The 20,896-nt window shown below is 44.5% G+C and overlaps 1 protein-coding gene across 12 annotated transcripts in view; it reads left to right on the top strand.

Annotated features, from left to right (window-relative positions):
• Window positions 1-20,896, top strand: part of LOC105104731 (leucine-rich repeat-containing protein 37A) — a 116,407-nt gene that overhangs the window by 14,161 nt on the left and 81,350 nt on the right. For all 12 annotated transcript variants that reach the window (XR_010384639.1, XR_010384640.1, XR_010384638.1 and 9 more), the window contains exons 2-4: window positions 5,241-5,323; window positions 10,075-10,321; window positions 20,473-20,638. The gene's annotated coding sequence lies outside the window, so the exon portion shown is untranslated. The remainder of the gene's footprint in view (window positions 1-5,240; window positions 5,324-10,074; window positions 10,322-20,472; window positions 20,639-20,896) is intronic.

The raw sequence follows: 20,896 nt of genomic DNA, 5'->3' as shown, positions 1-20,896 counted from the left end.
GTCATATCAAAAGGTTAATGTAGAATCAATTATAGTTAATAGAAAATATTTTTTTCTTCATTGTTGGCAAGTTATAGTGACCTATATGTTTCTAAATTATGTTATTATTTTTAGTCTTTCAAAGGAAGTAATACAGCTTTTGGAAACAATCTTTGATATTATAGGATTCTCAAATATAAAAAAGAAAAATAGTATAATGAACCTAATATGCCCATCTCCCAGCTTTAACAATTATTAACACACGGCTAATCTTGTATCTGCCCTCACTATACCCCTCTCCCTTCAGTTACTTTGAAGCAATGCTAGACATCATATCATATTATTTATGGGAATTCTTTTTCAAAAATGACAACTAAATACCATTTTTACACTAAAAAACTTCTGAACATCATTAAGTATTCAGTCAGTGTTTATACTTCCCAGTTGACTCATAATTGTTTTTCAGTTTGTTTTTCCAACATTTAGACACAGGCTGGAATGTTGAATTAAGGTCCAAAGAAACGTGATTGGTAAATATGTCTGTTAAGTCTCTAAATCTATAGATCCTCCTTCCTTCCTTTTTTTTTTTTCTCTCTCTCCTCCCCCCGCCCCTGCCCGATTCCTGTCTTTCTTTTTCCTTGTGGTTTTTGTTGAAGAACCCATATCATTGGTTGTATAGTTTTCAGTAGTCAGGATTGTGCTGATTGTATGCACGTGGTATCATTTAACATGTTCCTCAGTCTCTTTTATTTCCTGTAAATTGGCTTTTAGATTTGCAGGCTTGATCCGATTAAGATTCAGTTTTTCTCATACATAGATGTGGGGCCAGACTAATTGGTGGTGGTCTATAATTCTACCAGGAGACATATAGCACTGGTTGTTTCTTTTTTGGTACTGTTATGGATCACTGATGGAAAGAACAGTTTTATTTTCCTTAAGGTACATATCTGATAGGAATGGCAGACTAAATGCTTGATTCTTGCCCTTCACTTAGCAGTTTTAAAAGAATGAGTTGGTTCTCTTAGTAGCCTCTAAAGGTGACCATTGTATTTAAGCTTATTTGGTGTGTTTCAACCCACTACTGTTATTAATCCTTGTTAATACTCAGTTGTCCTGTTTTTATCTGTTAGGAGCTTATCAGCCTGGCTTCTGAGTCTTTTTGACACAACCTTGGTGGTCTTTGAGAGCTTTCTTGCTTTCCATTATGATAAAATGTTCCAGACTTACGTGTTTCCTGTCCTGTTTCCTTTTAGTGGGAAATATCTGGACCATAATATGTTCTCAGTACTGAGCTAGACACAGGCTGGAATGTTGAAGTAGTATTTTAGAAAGAACTACCTGTTCTCAGGGGGCTTATAGTCTTTAAAGTTTTTATTTTTTATTCATTTGATTTATTTACTTTGTATACATTTTGATATGATAAAATCAGGTTTTGATTTTCCCTTATTTGATTAAAGCAGATCTTTGGTTTTATTGTATGACAGGTATATATCAGAATGAGATGAAGTTCTAAAATAAGGTTTTTGTTTGTTTGTTTTTAGTTTTTTTCTTGGGGGGAGAGGGAGGTAATTAGGTTTATTTATTTCTTTATTTTTAGAGGAGGTACTGGGGATTGAATCCAGGGCCTCGTGCATGCTAAGCATGCGCTCTACCACTTGAGCTATAGCCTCCCCCTCAAAATAAGTTACTTTTTATAATTTGAGAAAATATAATGTATAATAAAAATGAATAAAATGAATTTAAAAAAGATAAAACCTGGAAGTGATACATAGTTTACAAACCTATTGGCATGTACGTACAGTAGTATGTTTGGTTTTGCATAAATGGGTAACCATATGATTTATTGTCCAGGATGGGAGATATGTGAGAGGGGCATTATTAATAATTACTCTGGGAGAAATAGGTATAAACCAGGACCTTGCCCAGCAAAGTAGGATATACAGTCACCCTATTTATTTGGCAATATTGTGAGTTTTCTGAGACCAGGGAGCGTATCTGTCATGCTCATAGTTATGTCTGTGGCACCTCACCCATGGTAGGTGCTCAATTTGTTGAATGTTACTAAAAATCTGCTGATATTTCGAGGCTTGGTGTAGATTTAAGTGTTTTTTATGCTTGGTTAAATTATGTTTGCACTTTTTTCCAACTGTCTTTCAGCAACACTTGCATCTAGAAGATCTTACGTATTGAATCTGAATAGATTTGATGAATTCATTTAGTTTTTAAGTTCAGGATTAGTTTCTTTGTTTATTACAGAGATAGTACATTTTTGTTGTAAAAATACTAGAAGCTCTAGAATTACCTCTTTACCAGCAATCCTCATCTTCAGTCCCAAAGAGAAGTCTTTTATCTTCTGGCTAGATTTTATTTGAAGGGTTAAAAGAGTATAGCAGTGATATACTCAACTAGTTCTTCCTCCCTCGGAATCCCCTCTCATTGTCCTTTTAGCTAGCAGGCCTTAGTTTCCTCTTCTTATAAAAGAGATTAACACTTATTTGACAGGAACTTTGTAACTCTTAGGTAAATGTGGGGTTTTAGTGGGGAGAAGCTGGGAAGGAGGGAGCAATTACTTGAACAATGTTTCTGTGATCAAAACTATCTTTGGTTGCTCTAGTCACATTTCTTAAGGATATTGCCAAAAGTAGGTGATAGAAATTTTGCATTGATGTGAGCCAGTGTGAAAACTGTGATTTTGGTAAGGGAAATATATTTAAAGCTATTACAGTAAAACCCCACACTGCTAATTAAAATCTTTTCTTCAGTATAAACAGACAAAGGGGAATTAGTCTTTGTCATATGTCCCCAGGCCTTTGACTGGGCAACCTGCTTGGTCATGTTGTCTTGATTATCTTGCTCACTCACTGGATTTGGTTTATGACAAAAGTTATTTAAAAACAAAACAAGCAGGCAGGCAAATATTTATTCAAGTTTTTGACCGATTACATCTATTTATAGCATATATTGTGAAGAGCTGTGGTTTTCTTTAGATTAAGCAAAGCATCGTATAAAAATCATCCTCCCCACATAAATGTTTCCTCCACCTACTCACTCATTTGTCTGCAAGCCAGGAGTCTGTTCACTTCCTCTTGGACTCGGTGCCTCTGCTGCTCATAGACTCATTTTTTTAGACATTCCAGTGCAGTTAAAATATAAATGTCTAAAGTGTGTATTGTTAGACTAATTACTTTATTTTATACCCTTAAAGTAACTTCTCTCGGGCTTATGGGGAGAGAGTGTCTTGGAACAAACAGGTTGTCCACTCAGAAATGTGGATGTTTGGGATTTTTGTCTCACTGAAATATGCACAGTCATTCACAATTCAATATAGAGAACCACATTTTGGGAACTGGTAATTAAGAATTCAGCTTTCTCTGCTCAGGTTGTTACTGACCAATTATTGGGCCACAGAGCAGATAGCCAAGAATAATTTTGCTTGATGCTGAGGGATTTTTGCTCCTCACAAGCAGATTGTTAAATTGCCACAGGTACTGCAGTTGAGCCTTGAGTTAAAATTGTAGTGTTATCTCACCAATAACTAACAGAAGCTTTCAGTATCATACATGGATATGTGTTTGCATGTGTTCTTAAGGACCATGCTTTACCGCCCTTAAACTGAAGAGTTGAGATGTATTGGTTTTTTTTTCTCCTCTGTTTTACCTGTTATCTGGTATTTAATGAAAAAATCTTGCTCGAAAGTTGCAGATCCCTTGAGGGCAACAAACACTATACTCAAAATGAAAGTAGGTTACTGTTTCTGCAACATGCAGTGGTTTGTATCAAAAGCTGCTTTGGTCTTAACTTTGAAATTATCCCCTTTTCTTTGAAGTGGTCATATTTTAATTTGGAGTGGTTTTAAATTTTAGAATTTCCTGAAGTGAACATTAAAATGTGTTAGTATGTTCTTATGTGGTTGTTGTACACAAGTCTATAGAAAGCTTATGTCCAGATAGCATATTTCTTCAGCAAAACCAAAGGGGAAAAATACTTCAGAATATATTAAATACTTGAGACTATATTAAAGACTGAAAGTGTTTTAAGAGGGTATTCCAAATGATTTTAGGTAGCTATGTTATAGATTTCCTTAGCTTTTAAAAAAACTGAAAGTTTTTGGTTTAGTACTTTGTGTTTTAGTATTGGAATCATCTTCATAGTGTAACCAAGAGAAAATTAGGCACTTTTCATTGGCTTTTTACAATGACTATTTATTGTAATATATAATCTTTTTTCTTTTGGTTGATATGTTCTACAATGAGGTAGAGCTTAAGATTGTGTATTTATCATACTTTTTCTTCTATATGTAATTTTTAAAAGCTTAGTGGACTAACCTTCTACTATAATGTATTCCAAAGTGTTTTCTTGTAATGGAGTTTGTTGTGTGTGTTTGTGTGTGTGGTAAAAGGTGTTCCTTCCCACCAGCTTTTAAACACACTCAGGTCTGTCCCGCCTTTAAAGACTGAACTCAGACCTGTTCTCCATTTGGAGTCCCATCCCAGCTTCCTCTCACAGGAGAGGCCAGTGGGTTGAGTAGATTCCACAGCTAATGAGTGGTAGCTCTGGAAGTCGGCCCAAGTCTGAGCCCTTAACCATTATACTAATTAACTCAGGACGGCTGATTTTCCAGGGAGAAGGAGGCTCTGGAAGGACAAGAGGGCCTTCATGTTAAGGAATTATTTGGCAACTAAATTAAGTAGTCACTCTTCTGTGTCTTACTCAGTGTTATAATAGCATTTGATATAGTTGACCAGTTCTTCTTTCTTGAAAAAAATATTTTTTTAAATCTCGGCTTCTGTGCATTGCAGGTGAGTGTTTTTGTCTTACATCAGTGTTAATTTCTTCTCTCTTCTTTGTTGGCCTTTTTTCTTCTGCCCTTAGGGTGCCCTAAAGCTTTCTTTTCTCTATACTGTCTTCCTAGCCCTCAAATTTGTATTCTTTCCATGTGCTGCTGTCTCCCAAATATATAGCTCCAGTCCTGACTTCTCCCTGATCGTCACACTCTTCTGTCCAGTTGACTAGTTGACATGTCTGCTTAGATGTCTAATATGTATCTCAAACATGACTGTAGAAATTAGGATGTCTTAGGCTTCAAATGATAGAAAATCCAATTCAAAATAATTTGAAAATAAGGAAAATTTATCAGAACAAGTAACAAGATGTCTCAGTCTAGGATTGGTTTAAATCTGTTGTTTAGTGACATCATCAAATACCCACATTTTTTCCACCTTTCTACTCTGCCACTTGGATGTGTCTGCTTTGTCCTTTAGCCAACCCTCATCATGGATGCAAGATGGGTACCACGGTTCCAAGCATCATATCCAGACAAGACAACATCCAGCAGAAGGTGATGGTTAGTGCTTTCTTATGCTTTTTAAGAGATTTGGAATCTTTCTCAGAAGCCTTCCAGCTGACTTCCACTTAAGTCTCACTGTCCAAAACTTAATCATGGGCCCACCTCTAAACCAATCACTTGCAATGGATATGTGGACATATAAATAATTTTCATACAGTATAGGATGAAATAAACATAATAAAACCAGGAGAAGTATAGTGGAAATACACACAGGAAAAGTGATGGAGCTGGGGAATTTCAGGAAGTGGAAGTGGTGTTTGAACTGAATATTGAGAGATTCGTGAGATTCAGTTGATAGGGAGAGAGATGAAAGCATTCTCGGCTGACGGGGCAGGATACACAAGTGACTGGCATGAGAGTTACATGGCTTGCTCAGGGGAGACTGAGTAGACAGACCCTAATAGGGTTTGTGGAAGGATGTGGAGGAAAATGAGGTTAGAAAGGTAAAGTGAGGGGGTCTAATCTTGAAGGAGGTTTGGACTTAATTTTTTGGCAGTGCTTGTCGTTGTAAAGGAATTTTAGGAATATTTAGCAAAAAAAAAAAAACCTTACCTATTCACTGTGCAAAAGATAGAACTAGATAAGGTCTCTGAATCTGATCGTGTTAACAGTAATAAAAATATGTGCTTTTCCACGTGTGTTTTCCTGTTAGATATAGGAATGGAAGTTCAGATTGTCTGAATCATCTTTGATACTTTTTTTTTCTTTATCCTTCACATGTAAAGAGGAAAATCTGTTGATTTCACTTTTTGGCTTTCTCTGCCACTGTTAGTGATGCCCATCTCTCTCGCTCTCCAATCAAACCCCTCCATTTTCTGTCTCTACTCTCCATTTATAACCTTACCACTGACTAACCCCCCGGGAAGATCCCTCTGGCTGCACCCGTGTCTTTACCTCTTAGTATGCTCTGCTTATTCACAATGACAGCCCTACTCACAAAGCCCTCTCCTCAGCCTGTCTCCTCAGTTCCTCTCTGCTTTTTCAGACCCCTCCATCCTTCAGGACCTGGCTCAGCTCTCATGCTCTTCACAGGGCCTTCCATAGCCTGTCCCTTCTACATCTTTCTTGCTCTTTTAAATAATTACATGGCACCTTTAAAAAATAACATTTGTTTTATTTGCAAATTGTAACCTTATTTTTTGTGTATAATTCTTGCTCCCCAAACAGGTTTGAAGCTTGTGAAGATTGGGGCCAATACAATCATTATTTGAGGGAATAAATAAATAAGTATCTTCTCCTTATGTTAGATAGTGTCAGAGCTTGTTAATGAAGAGTAGAGTGCAGGAATTGGACAGGAAACACTTAGTGTGTAAACTTTTTTGACCTTTGAACTTAGCCTTTATAATCAGGAAAAAAAAAAAAAGCTGTTTCTCTCTTTGGAGAAGAAAGACCTGGACATTCATAAATAAACCGCATGTTTGAGTAGCAGCAGTTTTAGTAAACAGAGTCCCATCACTTCCAAGATTGTGATAGATGAGTTAGCCTTAACTCAGTGTGGTTAGGGTTACAACCTGGACCCTGGTATCAACCTCTTCTTTATGTTCAGCTGTACATCCCGAGAGAGGGAGGAGCCATTGGCTCAGTTTGCCAACATCCAGCATAGAACACCCCTGTGGGGTAGAGTTCTCTCCACCATCTACAGAGTAGCTGGGCACTTTTGCCTTTAATTTTGACATAGTTGTGGCATTGCTGCCTGGTTTTGTTTCACTCAACCTACAACTTATTTTTTTTAAGGACCATTAAAAAAAATAGTGAGATAGCAGTGGATATGGCAAGTATCTGAGGCTTCATAAATTTCATCTACATCCAGTTCAGCTTATTAAGTGCCTTATGACTGAGGCAGAGGAATGAATAGAATCATCCAAGGAATCATGTTAAGTGTGGTCATGTCTCTCTCCTCTGAGAAAGTCTTGTGGACCCAGTGTTGTTTTTGGAAAAAGTTACTGATACTAGAGTTTAGGCTATGGGCTCAGTCCCATTTAGTGTCCATACTCATTTGGAGATTGTAGGTGATACATTCCCTTAACTCAGGTGTCCCCAACCTGACATTAACAAGCTCATTTTAGTGTTCAGAAAGTCAAATAGGAATTCTGGTAAAAGTTAGACAGTTTAACCAAAAAGTTATGATAGACCGCTTCTTTGTATTTGGCTAGTAAAGAATTTAAAAAAAATGACCTAAATGCAAATTCTTACACACAACATTTAAAAACAGTGCTCCATGGGAACATGGCAGGGGCGTGGGGAGAGGGGAGTGTACAATAGCCCTTAATGTTGAAAAGGCTGGAAATACTGTGTTACAGGAGGTAACCAGATGAACTAGGCAAGAGGATGAAAATAAATAATCAGCACAAACAGTAAATGTCCGTGGTGGAAGGGAATCCCCTAATTGTACAGTAAAGAAAACTGGGAGTTTAAAAAGTAAAATAACTTGCTAAGCAGTATGGAAGAGCCCCAGATAGAGCCGGCCTAGATCCACTGACTCTCAGCACTGTGGATGGTTGTAAAATTTCCAGTCAGTCTCATTGCATCACTGCTGTTAGAGCCCAGTTCATCACTTATGACCTAACCAGTAAATCAGTAATGTCATTTTAATATAAAGTACCTAATTTTCAGACAATCTTTTATTTCATATTGTCTTTGGACTACTAGTGTCCAGATAGCCTATCTCATTTAATTTATTTACATATTTATTCATTTATATTGGTCATCTACCATATAATTCACCATTTTAAAGTGTACAGTTCAGTGTTTTTTAGTATGTTCAGAAGGTTGTGCAACCGTCACCAGTATCTGTTTCCAAAACATTTTCAGCAGCCCAAAAAAAACCATGGAACCTGTTAGCAGTCACTCCCTGCTCTTCCCTAATCCTAGATCCTCTCAACCACTAATTTATTTTGTCTCCAGGGATTTGCTTATTCTGACCTTTTCATATAAAAGGAATCATACAGTGTATAGACTTTTGAGTCTGGCGTCTTTCACTTAGCATGTTTTCAGGATTCATCCATATTGTACAATGCATCAGTACTTCATTCCTTTTTATGACCCGATAGTGTTCTGTTGTGTGGATATACATTTTATGTATACATTCATTACCAATTGATGTATATTTGGATTGCTTCCCCTTTTTGGCTGTTCTGAACAATGCTGCTGTGAACATTTATGTACAGGTTTTTGTATGACCATATATTTTCAGTTCTCTTGAGTACATACCTAGGAGTGGAATGCTGGGTCACATGGTAACTCTGTTTGACATTTTGAGGAACTGCCAAAGCATTTTCAAAAATGGCAGTTTATATTCCCATCAGTAATGTATGAAGCTTCCATTGTCTCCACATCCTGGCAAACACTTGCTTCTTTCCAGTTTTTATTATAACCATCCTGTAGGTGTGAAGTGGTACCTTACTGTGGCTTTGATTTGCTTTTTTCAAATGGCTAAAGATATTGAGCATCCTTTTCTGTACATATTGGCCATTTGTGTATCTTCTTTGGCGAAATGTTTATTCAAGTGCTTTGCCCATTTAAAAATTAAGTTGTCTTTTTATTGTTGAGTTGTAAGAGTTCTTTATATATTCTGAATACTAGACCTTTATTGGATCTATGATTTGCAATTATTTTTTTCCCATTCTGTGGGTTATCTCTTTACTTTTCAGATAGTGTCCTTTGACACACAGAAGTTTTTTGTTTTGATAAAGTTCAGTTTATATTCTTACTTTAGTAGCTTGTAGCCTATTTCATTTTTTAAACTTTCCCTTCCCCATCTTTTCCTTTCTTTCATCTTCACTACATCATATTCACTAGAAAAAATACATGCAACAAACTTTAAAATTACATAAGTCTCTGCTCTGCTATCCATAATCTGTAAATTCTTTAGGGATGATCCTCTCAAATAGGAAGAAGAAAGGAGCCAGCACTGAAAGCCCCCTGTGCGCAGGGAACTTTGCCTCTGTTATCAGATTAAATAGGCGAGGGTACTGTTATTCTGGTTTTACAGGGGAACGCATTGAGATCAAGTGAGATTAATTGACTTGTCCGAGGTCGTACATCTGGTTAAGTAGCATATTGGGGTTCCCACTTGGATCTTTTATTCTACATTTAATGATGTTACTCAACACCGTTTTTTCATTCAGCTGAATTCATTCATGACCATAGATATGCTAAAGAGATTGGGAGGAAAAGGGGTAGGAAGAAGAGCAAGGGAGGTAGAGAAAATTTTAATTTACAAACCTAACCTAAATGTATATTACGAATACTGAAAAGTAAAATCTGCTATATGGCAGGAGTTCTTAGACTGGGGCTTTTGGGTCCCTATGGGATGCATGGATGGGTTTCCAGAAATGGGCAAACTGCTTGAAATTGCATGTAAAATTTTGTGTGTTCATTTCTGGGGGAGAGAGAATTTTTTCCAGGAGTGAAGAGAGCATAAAAAGGGAGGAATGAAGGCAAAACCTACAAAGGGATCAGCAGGACCTCCCAGGCAGGGCCATTGCCTTCCAACTTTTGCGCTTCTGTAAAATGGTTTGCTTCTAGGAAAACAAAATTTACCCCTAAGATTCCATTGGTTCCCAAAAGCTCACTCCTGACTGGTCCATTTCTAACACCTCATTTGCGTATGGTGCAAACTTAAAGCTGTATCAAATCCTGTGTAAACCTACAGACAGGGTCCAGAGCTTGGGGTGTTAACTGTGGCCCCACTGGCGTAATAAACCTGAGTTCTTCAACCCTCTGAGTGTCACTTGGTCTCTCACCAGGATTCAGGTTTCTGTAACATTTCTGGAGGCCCCAGCGAGATTCCAACCATGCCAGCCCCTTGAGTTGCCGGGGCAGTGGAGCAACGGCCTGGAGGTCGTGGAACCCTGAAAGCGAATGAGGTGGCCCACCACCCCACAGTATTCTGGGTCCTCCTTTGCGGAGGTGGTTGAGTCCTCTGGGCAGCTGAACCCCGACCAGCCTCGGTGGAGGGACAGACCAGTTCACCAGGCAGCACATCCGGATCAGGTAGGAACCCAGGGACTAGTCCATAGTTAGGTCCTGTCCCAGCAGACAGGAGAGGAGGCATGACCTCCTAAGGGTTCCCTGATTGGAAACATAGGTCAGGAATCCCCGAATTGGAGGGGAGAAATGTGAAATAAACCTCTGAGTGTGTGTGTGTGTGTGTGTGTGTGTGTGTGCACAGCCCGACCCACTTGCACTTCAGGTTCAAGTCCATAGCTCCACCGCACTCTGCTACGGAGTTTGAGTGAGTCCCAACCTGCGGTTCCGTGGTGACCTCATATGGCTCAGGGCGGTATCAACCCTTCGGGGTATCAATTGGAGTCAGCAGATTATACTGACTCGCCAAAGCTAAGAGGCACCTTTGTTCCTGAGAGGGGAGTGACCAGGCGGATGCGGCGGAAGTCCCTCCCTTTGTCTTGTCTGCTACACTGGCACAGGGTGGCCACACAGGGAGGGAAAGGGATGTAGGTCATCCCACGAATAAGCAACCCCTATGCCCTCAGGGACTAGGCAAGACTTCTTTGAAAAAGTTTCGGACACGACCATATCGTTGGACCTCAGAGATACCTTGTGGCGATTAGTGAGCCAGCCCCAGTACTGCCCCTTCTGTCTGATGCTGAGACCTCAAGAGCTGAGCCAGGGAAGGCTTCCCCAGGACTGGCTGCACCCCTCCTTGGAGGCCCCCTTTTTCGTCCACTCGTTTTTTCACTGGCCTGCCATCTCAGCCCCATTCTTCGTCAGTTCAGGCTATAGAGAGGGTTTTGTATGAGGACCCCTGAAACTTGTCCAAGCCTTAGACTACATCAGAGATTTCTTTCCTGGGAGAAACCCCGACTCATTGGCAACACTTGCAGCCAAGCAGGTATTAGGCCCTGTGAGGCAGTGGGACTTTGGGGAGCTCCACTGTTTCAAGGAGTGGAGGAAACAGCGAGACTGGGGTCACCATCTGCGGTGCCGAAAGCAGACCCACGCCTATAGGCGGTAAAATCTGTCAGATAACAATGGGTGCCTCAAAGTCAAAGCCGACTGTTTTGGACTTTATGATTAAAATTTTCAAAAAGGGCTTCTCAGGGGACTATGGAGTTAAATTGACACCAGGAAAATTGCGCACACTGTGCGAGCTAGAATGGCCCACATTTGGAGTGGGATGGCCCTCAGAAGGCACACTTGACGTGCCAGCTGTCCGGGCTGTATGCTGAGTGATTACTGGGACCCCGGGGCACCCCAGCCAATTCCCATATATTGACTCTTGGCTGATGATTGCCCAAACCGTGCCTCCATGGGTCCAGTTCTATGCAAATGGTCAAGGACAGTGTAGGATTCTCGTGGCCCAAACACTGAAGGTGAAAAAGGAAGATATGATGAAGCCGATCTTTCAGGGGGACCCTGAAGAAGAGCCATTGATGCCCCCCAACATATGTCCTCTCTGCTCCTACGGCTCCACCACAGCTGCCCCTACCAGATAGTCCACCTCCGTCTGTGTCCCCACTGTCACAACCCCTGGTTCCAAGCCAGGAGCCCGTAGGGAGGAGACTCCGCTTGGCCCAGCAAGTCACACAGCCAGCGGCTGCCCTCCAGATGCCTCTTTGGGAGGCCCAAGGGCCCCAACAAGTAAACGATGATGGTTCTGTGCACCCTGGCCGCTCCATCTTACACTACCAGCCTTTCAGTATGACGGACCTCTTAAACTGGCTACACCACACTCTGCCCTATTCAGAGAAACCTCAGGCCATGACTAACCTCCTAGACTCTATCTTCCAGACCCACCAGTCAACCTGGGATGACATCCGTCAGCTGCTCCTAACACTCTTCAACAATGAAGAAAGAAAGTGTATCCTGACAGAAACCAGAAAGTGGCTACAAGGGCGGGCCCCGGCAGGGACTCTAGACACAGAAAGATGGGCCCAAGATGCGGCCCCTGAAACGAGACCAAACTGAGACTTTAACACCCAAGCCAAATAAGAGGCTCTGCATGAATATTGGAGTGCCCTCCTACATGGGTTGCGAGCCAGGGCAAAGAAGCCAACCAACGTATCCAAGACCACCACAGTGATCCAAAAGCCAAATGAGTCCCCCACAGACTTCTGTGAGAGGCTGTGTGAAGCTTTTCGGATCTATACCCCATTTGACCCTGAGGCCCCTGAAAACCAGCGAATGGTCAATGCTGCTTTTGTGGCCCAGTCTTACACTGACATCCACCAAAAACTCCAAAAGCTGGAAGGTTTTGCTGGAATGAATTCTATTCAACTGCTGGAGATGGCCAACAAGGTCTTCATAAACCGAGACCACAAAGCCCAACAAGAAGCTGACAGATGGATGAAACAGAAAGCATCCTGTTGGCAGCGGCACTAGGGAGCCCCGACCCAAACCAGCATCCCACCCCACCGCAGAGGGGGAGACTGTGTGTGAGGGCCCAACTGAGGCAGGACCAATTCGCATACTGCAAGGAGGTTGGTCACTGGAAAAATGAGTGTCCTCGTCGTGGAGAGGCAAAGAATCCTCTGAAGAGAAAGCCCTTGGCCAGTGAAGGAAAGTACCGACCCAAGCCCCCTCTGAGTACCCTCATTGGATTGGCAGGGTTGGACTCAGACTAGGGGGGACTGGGCTCTCTACTCCTGGGCCCCTGGGAGCCAACGGTTGAGATGTTGGTGGGGGGCCAACCAATGACATTTATGGTGGACATGGCGTGGAACATTCGGTGGTGACCGAATCTGTGGCCTCCTTGACTGAGAAAAATACAACTATTGTGGGGGCCACTGGGGACCAGGCCACTCACCCATTTTGCTGGGAGGACATCTGGTGACTCATAAATTTCTATACCTACCAGAGTGTCCCATCCCCCTTTTGGGAAGAGACTTACTACAAAAACTGGGGGCTCAGATAACATTCTCTCCTGGAAAACAAATGCATCTGACTCTGAGAGGGAAAGACACTTTGCTTATGATGGTGACCATGCCCCGAGAAGAAGAATAGTGCCTATACCAAACAGAAAGCACTCAGACGAACACTGACTGTCTGCTGAAGGAATTCCCTTCCATCTGGGCAGAAGGAGGACTCCCTGGATTGGCCCGAAACCATGCACTGCTGGTAATAGACCTACGACCAGGTGCAACCCCGGCGAGGTTGCGGCAGTACCCCACACCCAGGGAAGCCCGCCTGGAAATTCAGAAGCACATCCAGCACTTGCACAACAAGGAAATTCTCATAGAGTACCAATCTCCATGGAATATGCCCCTTCTGCCCATCAAAAAGGTGGAAGGAAAAGACTATAGGCCAGTGCAGGATTTGTGAGTAGTCAACAGTGCCATGACCATGATACATCCGGTAGTCCTGAATCCATACACTCCTCTGAGCCTCCTACCGGCCCAAGTCAAATGGTTCACCTGCCTAGATCTCAAAGATGCTTTCTTCTGCCCCAGGCTGGAACCGGCCAGTCAACCAATACTTGCCTTCGAGTGGGAGGACCTCTACACGGGCAGGAAAACTGAGTTGACCTGGACTCGCCTACCACAGGGTTTTAAAAACTCACCCACCTTGTTTGGGGAAGCACTGGCTATGAACTTGACTGCTTTCCCTGGAGAAGCTCTAAACTGCACCCTGCTTCAGTACGTGGAAGACCTGTTATTGGCCAGCCCCAGTCAAGAAGACTGTTGGAAGGGAACCTGGGCCCTGTTAGCCTTGCTATTGGACACTGGCTATAAAGTTTCTTGGAAGAAGGCACAGATCTGTAAAAACACAGTCAGGTATCTCGGGTTCATTGTCTCAGAAGGATATCGGATTTTGGGCCCAGAGCGGAGACAAGCCATTTGTGCTATATCTCAGCCAGGCACCAAGAAAGAGGTCCAAGGATTCCTGGGGGCAGCAGAGTTCTGCCAAATCTGGATCCCTGGTTTCTCAAACATAGTCAAGCCCCTGTACAATGCCACCGTGGGATCTGGGAAGGAACCCTTGGACTGGGGACCCAAGCAGGAAGAAGCATTTGATGAGATCAAAGGACTGCTGACCAGGGCCCCAGCCCTAGAACTACCAGATGTGATGAGAGAATTCAACTTGTTCATCCATGAAAAGAATCACACAGCCCTAGGGGTCCTCACCCAAACAGTAGGGCCATGGCAGCAGCCTGTGGCCTATTTATCAAAGCGCTTGGACCCAGTGGCATCAGGATAGCCACCATGCCTTCGGGCGTTGGCTGTGACAGTAACCCTACTCAAGGAGGCAGACAAGCTCACTCTTGGGCAGGTTATCAATATATAGTTTCTGCATGCAGTCACTGCCCGGATGAACAGCCAGGGGCATCAGTGGCTGACCAACACTAAGATGACACATTACCAAAGGCTCCTTTGTGAAAATCCCAGGATCCGCCTGGAGATGGTGCAAACCTTGAACTCAGCCACCTTCCTGCCTGAGGGAGAAGGCCCACCTGACCACCACTGTGAGGAGATAATAGAGGAAGTTTACTCAAGCAGGCCTGATCTGTCTGATATTCCGCTCCAGAATCCTTAACTTGAACTTTTTACAGACGGGAGTAGCTACGTGCAAGATGGACAACTTAGGGCAGGATATGCGGTGACCATGGCACACGAGATAATAAAGGCTGAACCTCTACCACAGGGCTGGCTAGCACAGAGGGCAGAAATATGGGCACTCATCCAGGCGTTGTGAAAGGGAAAAGGAAAGCGGGTCAACATTTACATGGACTCTAAGTATGCCTTCGCTACCCTGCATATACACAATGCCATATATAAAGAAAGGGGTCTGTTAACAGCCGGGGGAAAAGAGATCAAAAGTAAAGATGAGATACTACAACTGTTAGAGGCAGTTTGGGAGCCCACAGAGGTGTCGGTCATCCACTGCAAAGGACACCAAAAGGGAAATGATCCCGTAAGCAGAGGAAACCGACTAGCAGACCAGGCTATGCAAGAAGCAGCAAGTCAATCGGGCCACGCCAGAGATTATGGGACCATCGCGAAGGTTCTGCTAGCACCCAAATTGCCAACACCTCCGAGATACAGCTGAGAGGAAGACCTATGGACCAGGACTGAAGAAGGAACCAAAGGAAAGGAAGGATGGTGGGTGATGCCTGACAAACAGATATACATACTTGAACAATCAGCCCATCAGGTGGTCCTTAAGCCATGTGGACTCAACCATCTGGGAAAGACTGCCTTAGAGGCCCTGCTGGAGTGGTACTGTCTGATTGCTCGACTTCCATCCCTCTGTGCCTCAGTCTCACAGCGCTGCCTCGTATGTGCCCAGAACAATGCAAAACAGGGGCCAAATGGGCCAAGGGGAATCCAGCCCTGTGGCAAGGCTCCTTTTGCAGATATGGAAGTGGATTTCACAGAAATAGGGCCTAGCAGAGGACACAAATACTTGCTGGATTTTGTCTGCACCTTTTCAGGATGGGTAGAAGCATATCTGACATGGACTGAAAAGGCAAGAGAGGTAAGAAAGGCCTTACTCAGAGACATTACTCCCAGATTCGGGATGCCATTGACCATAGGGTCAGACAATGGACCTGCGTTTGTGGTAGAGATAGTGTAACAAGTGGCAAAAGCACTGAACATCCACTGGAGTCTACATGTGGCCTACAAACCCCAGAGTTCAGGGACAGTAGAGCACGTGAACCGAGCCCTAAAGCACATTATGGCAAAATTCAGTCAGGAAACTCAACTACCTTGGACTGACGTTTTGCCCCTGGCCTTCCTGCGGGTATGCTGTGCCCCACGAGCCAAGATAGGGTTCTCCCCTTTTGAAATCTTGTATAGGAGATCCCCTCCCCTGAGTAGACTAGGAGAAAATGTTAAGGAAGTGGGAAGCTTAAAACTTCATAAGCAAATACAGGGCCTCAGAAAGACCATACCAGAGGTCCAGAGATGGGTAACTGACAGGATCCCAGTCTCACTGGGAACAGAGCTACACCCATACAAACCTGGGGACCAAGTCTGGGTAAAAGATTGGAAAAAGGAGCCCCTCAAACCCACTTGGAAGTGTCCCAACCCAACCACCCCAACAGCTCTCAAGGTTGCAGGAATCATCCTGTGGATTCACCACACCAAGGTGAAGAGGACAGCCCCGCCTCAAGACAAGGATGTCTGGAAAATCAACCAGGTTCCCAGAGAGCCACTTAGGTTCAAGATCCAGAAACGCCCGCTACACGTGCTGGAAAACACCGAGCCCTGCTCTGGCCACACCCGGAAGCTGGCTAGTCAACACATGGCAGAAGCTTGTGGAAGTCACCAAGGACGAGCTGAGACAGATTAATCAAAATGCCCCTTTTAATAGGAATCCCAACGTGATGACCTGACGTTGCTACCCCTTGCTTCTCTTCTTTTTAAAGTTCCGTGGGTAGTTAGTGGTAACTACCTAGTACTTTAGTCTTCCGTGGGAGTTTGAAAATGAAGCCAGCTTCTATAAAGACATCTGCACCACTTGATCCTGTAAACTCACCAGTTGGACTCTACCCTAAAAATACACTTAACAGAAGCACTAAACTTGGGAGACCTCGAGGCTGTGGGGCTGCGGGAGGGGAACTAAAGGCAAGACCCGCCTGAGTTGGAGGGGCGAATGAGCGGTCAGAGCACCGCCCTCGCTCCACCCCCGCCGAGCTAGCCCAGCCCCTCTCGAGCGACCCATTTAAAAAAAAAAAAAAAAAAAAAGGCGCGGGCACTCCTTGCGCAGGCACAGTGACTACTAGTGGGATGGCGGAGTTGGTGTCTTTTGCGGTTCTCACCCAGAGTGACAAAACCTTGCTGCTGTGGGAGCTGAGCTCTGGACCCAGGACTGAGGCCTTGCAGGAGAGCTGGTCAGGGTGGAGGGGAGGGATGGAGAAAGCCGCCCTTGCCCCAATAACTGGCAGTCCCGGGCCAGGTGATTCCTCCCCCTCCCAAGACCCTGGCCCCGCAAGGTGACTCCCCACCCAAGCCTCGCGCTGCCAGGTGATCCCTGCACTTCAGGGGATTATAAATTGGTGATGAGGAAAGATGCACAAACAAATCAATGAAAAATAATGCTTTGGCGGAGGGGGTAGGGGAGGCGGCGGTGGTTCAGCTTGGGGCTCTCGGACCACATATAGTTACGCACGCTGGTCCGTCTGCCGGCTCGGGGCCAGAGGTCAACTCGGCGCTGAGCTGTGGGCCCTGGGCCCGGAAAAGCACGGGGCAGCGCCGGCAGCCAGGGCGCACCGGGCCAGAGCCGTTACCCGCAGGAGTTGCGAGGGAGGGAGCGAGCCAGTGATCAGGGAACGGAGGGGGTCGCAGGCGTGCCGCGCCCCGCCCCGCCTGCCGCTTCCGCCTGGCTCCGCGCGGGAGGAGCGAGAGGGAGGGGGCGGCCCCGATAGCCCCGGTGCCACGCGCCTGTTGCTGCGGATGCTGACAAGCCGGCGGCAGTCGGAACGGCGGCACTGCTGCTGAGGAGGCGTGAGCCCTGGTCAGGTCCCCACCACCACCATGTGCTGGACCATGTACCGAACCCGCAGGTCCCGGGTGTCCGTGTCCGACGCTGCCTCCCCTGGCCTCGGCATGTTCGGTCAGTAGCGCCTGGGCCCTGGGACTGCAGGGGTCAAGGGGTTGGGGTACTGAGTGCTGAGTAAGTGTGATGGGGTATGAGGAAGAGAATGGTGGAGGCAGAGTAAAGGGGAAAGTTACAGAGCTCCGCTGGGCCAAGTGGTTAGTGGTGGCAGGTGGGAGTGTAGCAGAGTGATGGGAGTGCAGATTGGGGAGTAACTGGGGACAGCTGTGGTGTTTAGGTGCTGGGTGGAACAGGTCTGTTGCCATTGGAGGCAAGGGGTGCAGAGTAGCTGGCTTCGTAGCGTGAATTAGAATAGGAGCAGGGTGAGACCTGGTGTGGAATAGAGACGGGGAAGGGGCTAGGGGCTGTGTTTGAGTAGTGGGACTAAGGACAGGTCTTGAGAACTGAGCGAGGCACTGCTCAGAACAGAGTGATGTGTTTGTGGTGTTCTTTACAGAGAGGGAGAGACCCAGGAACCTGAGGGGAGTGCCCTGGGGAGGCGTTCAGGAAGGGCAGGACCGAAGGATTGTTCCCCCATTGTCTCCTGGGCCCCTTCTTCCCCACCCAGCAGAAGATGAGGCAGCTCTGGTGAGAAGGTCTTTGTGAAGAGAGGGGCAGGTCCAGGTCTCCATAGGCTGTTACGGTTTTGGAGGGCCCAGCAGGCTTTTGGGGCTCCAGTGCCCCAGTGTTAGGGGATGGGATTGTCCTAGTGTCATGAGTCCCTTCCAGTGTTGGCTGCTTTGTTCCTCTCCTGTTGCCTCGATGTCTACTTTTTCTTTTGTCAACACCTTACAGAATGAGGTCTTGAGGCCAGTGTCTCACACAGGGGCTCCCCTAGGCCAGCCTTCTGAAGACATGGGCGGGAGTGGGTTGGGGAGGGTCAGCCCAAGTCAGATTGATCTAGATCAGGGGAAAGCACAGAATGATGGGGACCAGGGCTAGGGTGGCTCCCTTCTCTCTTCATGGTCTTCCTCTAGCAGGGGCTCCTCTGCTGGTTCCGCTTCCCCCAGGGAACCGGCAGTGAGAAGGAAGCCCACTCCCAGCCTGGGCCAGCCCCAGGAGTCCAGCCAGGGGTGGGACCCAGCCTAAAGCTGGTTCTCCTACCACCTAGCTGTTGGAGCAGGAGATTGGATGCCTAGGACTGGTCCCCTGGTGAGGGAAGAACCATCCTGTGAGTATCCTCAAGGAGACACCTGGCACTGTTGCCTTCCCTGGGCGGAGACTCGTAATGTTTTTTCTTATCTACCTCTTTGTCTGTGCCCTTTTTTTTGGAGGAGTTGACTGCATCTTCCCATCTTTTGGGCAAGAAGGCTGGATGAAAGAAAAAAAAAAAGAATAATGCTTTGACTTTATTTGTGTTTAAATTTTTATGAATATATTTCTATACTACATCCTATCTAAAATTAAAATAGAGATATAAGAAAGAACTAGCAATGTAAGAGATCCACAGTAATGTGTAAGTTACTTAGAGAGTTAACGAGATATTTACACTTTCAAAGAAGCTTGCTAATGCAGATGATGCTAAAAGAGTGCTAATTCTTTTAGTTGTTTATGAAATGTATAGAGGTATGTGTGTTCCTTCTTCTCACAGGGGTTAGTAACTTGGGGAGCAGGGCTGCTACAGATTCAGGTCTTACTTCAGTGGCAGGTCCATCGTATCTCCTCTTGAGGTCATATTCTTAGGCAGGAGTTGCAGGATGACAGGACTAAAATGATTTACTTCCTTTGCTTACCCACAAGCCTGTAAGAGGCTTCTGCAGGACTTCCTTGGTTGCTTTCATCATCACCTTCACCACCAGACGTCAGGGAAACCTTCTGATTAATCAGGGGCCCTGGAAGTGATACAGGGAAGTATTGATTTAAAACTAATAACATTTATTTAGGGCTTCCTATGAACTCAGTGCTTAAACTGTGGTCCTATTTAACCTTCATAACCTCTCTTATGAAATTGGCATTGATAAATCTCAGGTGTATCCAAAATAAGTCTCTGTGTCAAGTTGTGATATTTTTAGGTCTCTTATGTCTTTAGGTTCGTCTGGGCACTAGACATAAGGCAGTTCAACTTAATGCCCTTGCCCTAATCAGCTCCAGATGCCTGAAATTGGCCAATTACTACTTTGGATTCAATGGATGATCAAAAAGGATCATAAAGATAAACTGTAACCAGACTCTGTTTTATTTTTAAACCAGACTCCTTTCAACATTGAAATCGTAGATTTGAGAGAGAAGACTAGAGCTGGATTGTGGGGAATATGAGAGACCTCCAAGTGGAAGTATCTGAGCATTGACCTGCCACGTAGAATTAACAATAATCTCAATGACTTAGTAGTGGTGTTCATAATTTTCTCCAGTATTAGTATGGTATATAATAAAAAAGTTGCCCATATCTAGTAATTCATTTGCAAGTCTTCCTTGATTTTGAAGCAACAGGACACCTCAACTATTAACTGGGCTTGCTGGAGTTTACTTTTTACTTCTAATAACAAAATATTTTGAACTCTTGCCTTTAATTCAAAGTCCTGGGTACGGGCATAACTCAGTGGTAGAGCATGTGCTTAGCGTGCATGAGGTCCTGGGTTCAATCCCCAGTACCTCCATTAAAAAAACCAAAAAAACAAAAAAACTCATCACCAAAATTCTACCAGCTTCAGGATCTTTTTGACCTTGAAGAAAGGAAAAGTGAAGATGTTGTGGCACTACATCAGAAGCAAAGCCTGGAGTTCTGTGCTTTAGAGGTGGTGTTGCCATCCTATGAGTGCAGGAGTCCTGGAGCTGGCATGGCCGAGGAACCCTTGGACAGGCTGGAGAAAGGTCTGTTTTCCAGTGTGGTGGGTAGTGAGGGGATGGGATTTCTCCTTTTTTCTTTCTTCCTAAAACCCTTTTTTTCTTCAGATACGTCATCACCGTGGCTAAGCAACTAAAGCCCTGGGCAGAGTTTTTCTGCCTTGCAGTATAGGTTCTTATCTTAGGCGATGCCTGACAGAACCTTTGACTTTAAAATTTTAGAGCTGACTGCCTGTCAAGAAGCTAAGGAAGAGGGAAAAAAAATTTTTTTTTCCATTTTTGGTT

This window comes from Camelus dromedarius, chromosome 16 (genome assembly GCF_036321535.1).
Source record: "Camelus dromedarius isolate mCamDro1 chromosome 16, mCamDro1.pat, whole genome shotgun sequence".
In the NCBI taxonomy this organism is placed as follows: Eukaryota; Metazoa; Chordata; class Mammalia; order Artiodactyla; family Camelidae; genus Camelus; species Camelus dromedarius.
Note: the sequence above shows the minus strand (reverse complement) of the source record. Positions and strands in the feature narration are given on the sequence as shown.